Here is a 2,908-nt window from a genome sequence, read left to right as displayed (position 1 = left end):
ATTATAAGATATCTATATTTATTAATTCAAATAAAGTAACCAATTTTTATATATATATATATGTTAGTTTTTATTTTATTTTATTATTTTCATTTTTTTATATATATTTAAATTCAAAAATAATAACCAATAACTTTTGTTCTATATTTTTCTTTATTATATTAGCCATTGTTTAGTATTCGCTTTCTTTTTGTAATATATGAGAAGATATATAATTTATTACTAATTAAATATTTTTTTATTTAAATTTTATTCTGTTGTTCTTAATAATATTATCTAAATTTTATTGAATAAAATCTCTGTTAAACTGTCGGGACTTATACAGGGAGCGCATTGAATAAATTTTTTGTTATGTATTTTTCTTTATTATATCATCTAATATTTAATATTATTACATTTTTAATAGAAATATTTATTAGCATATTACTTTATTTAATATTTTTCTCTGAAAGTTTTTTAATTTCTTTATTTTCGTTTTTTTATTTTAAAATAATTTTTAAAACTCCAATTTGAAACTACTCCCAAATTTGAAATGGTAATTCATTATTTCTTTAATTTTATTTTTTATTTTAAAACTCCAACTTGAAACTACTTCCCAATTTGAATGGGTAGTTCTTCTCTTTTTTTATTTTTTATAGCTATTTTTTTTAAAAATAATTTAAAAGATCCAACTTGAAACTACTCCCACCCAATTTGAATGGGTAGTTATATTTTTATATATTTATTTTTTGTTTTTTTATATTTAATTATAAGATATCCATATTTATTAATCCAAATAAAGTAACCAATTAATATATACATACATATATACATACATACATACATACATATATATATATATATGGTAGTTTTTTAATTTATTTTATTATTTTCGATTTTATTTAAATTCAAAAATAATAACCAATAACTAATTATTAACTAATTATGTGTCATTTTTTTAGGTTGCCACTTGGCTTAAGGAGAGGGCTTTTTTCTCTACTTTTAATAATATATAGATAGTTATTATTCTAGTGGTTTGTCCAAATAAAAGTTTGGTAAAGGAATAAGGCAAAGATGGAGTAGGAAATGTCCGAGACATATCGTGCCAACTATAAATTTGATGGATTTGGCTAAAAAGAAAAATAATCCTATAAAATACTTCAACCTGAAAAAGACTAAAGTGCAGAATCTAATGCCAATGACATAGTTGTGATATCATCATCCACTTGAAAAGTGAAAATTCCAGCAATCCCTTTTTGGAGAATCTCTTTTTCTCTTTACGTTTCTTGTTTTTACTTTTTTGGAGATTGTAGAGGTAGAAAGATCCATCTCTTTTTTGAATTAAAAAAAATGCTTTCCTTTATTCAGTTGAAGTGCACTTCACTTTCCTCACATTTTTATTCTATTTTTCATTTTTCAACCTTGATAATCGATATTTAACTGTTGAAAGAGGTTTTGTTTTGTTTGCATGTGTTCTTCTGAATTCAAAGATTTTAGGCATCAAATTACCACTCTCAACATATTATAGTAAACTTAGGCGAAGCTTAAATTTCCTCTGCTTTGGTTATTTTTACTATTTTTGCTATTAATATTTTGTTTTTATAGTATTTTCATCTTACATTTTTTACTTTGATTTTTTTTTTCAAACTTGTTTTGAAAACGCTTTTCTTGAGCCGAGGATCTATCGGAAACAGACTCTCTACCTCACACAAGGTAGAGGATAAGATCTGAATACACCTCACCCTCCCCATACCCTACTTATGAGATCCAGATACTGTATCTGAATATGTTGTTGTTGTTAATAGGTAAAGGTTAAACAAGTTTTCTTTTAATTTTTACATTCATGGGGTTAAGCCACTATGGATGGTAATCAAGATTGCATAATCTTTAGTGTATTTAAGTTGAGATAGGTTAAATTCATGTCTAGGTACTTTCCTTTATACATTTACTAGGTTCTTCTTTTCTTTCCTTTTAGTTTTGCAATCTTGCTCCGATCAAAAACTAAAGAATTCACGCGAAAACTGATTAAGACTTCTAGTTCTAGCTCAAATCAATGATACTGCTCGTGAGGTTAGTGCGAAGTGGAGGCCGCTTCAATAAGATTTTTGACAGAAAAATCTTAAAGCACTTAGATAAAAAGATTCAGGACACGTGGCCGTAAGGTGTAAAAGGATATCGATTTTTACCGAAAAAATAGTAATGTGCGTAAGGTATTTTCTACTTCATTCAATGAACTACTTAGTTCAAGATTCGTTGACCAAGTAGTCAATGATTTAGAATACCTTCACTAGCTAATGGTTCAAGTCCAAAAGACACCATTATTGATGCATGTTACTAGATTAATGTCTCAAAATTTCTTGAAACAAGTGGGGGATGGTTGGAATAACTGTTTCAATAAATTTGAAACAATGTATTTGATAAATTGATGTATTTACAAAAGACTCTTATTTTTCAAAGGGAATGAATGTGAATTCATTCTTGATTTACTACATACGTCTTGGTTTTAACAAAAATATTTGATCTTCCAAATTTATGAATATATTCATGAACTTATTAAATGATAAACTTATCTTTCAAGAGTCTTTAGCCTATAAATAGGGCTGATTTTCTTTGAGAAATACAAGCAATTCACAAACTACTTTTCCCTCAAAATATTATAAGAGACATTGATCAAACGGTGAAATCATAGATTCAAGAATAGAAGAGCAACATTCTTTAATGCTACTAGTTGCGTGGCTTAGTTGAATCCCTAAGATAGAATTGTCATTTATTCTTCCGTTTGCTCGTGGAAGAGACTCCAACTATCTTCAAGAAACGTTTTCTCTACGTGCCTCTAAGCCAAGCAAGTTTATTTTCAATATTGTTGTAAATTCTTTTTCTAATATTGTTTATCTTTTTTTCCCACTTTTTCTTACTTTTTTTTTTTTAA

Source organism: Nicotiana attenuata, chromosome 9, assembly GCF_001879085.1.
Source record: "Nicotiana attenuata strain UT chromosome 9, NIATTr2, whole genome shotgun sequence".
NCBI classification, from domain to species: Eukaryota; Viridiplantae; Streptophyta; class Magnoliopsida; order Solanales; family Solanaceae; genus Nicotiana; species Nicotiana attenuata.
The sequence above is the reverse complement of the archived record's forward strand: the minus strand, read 5'-3'. Positions refer to the sequence as shown.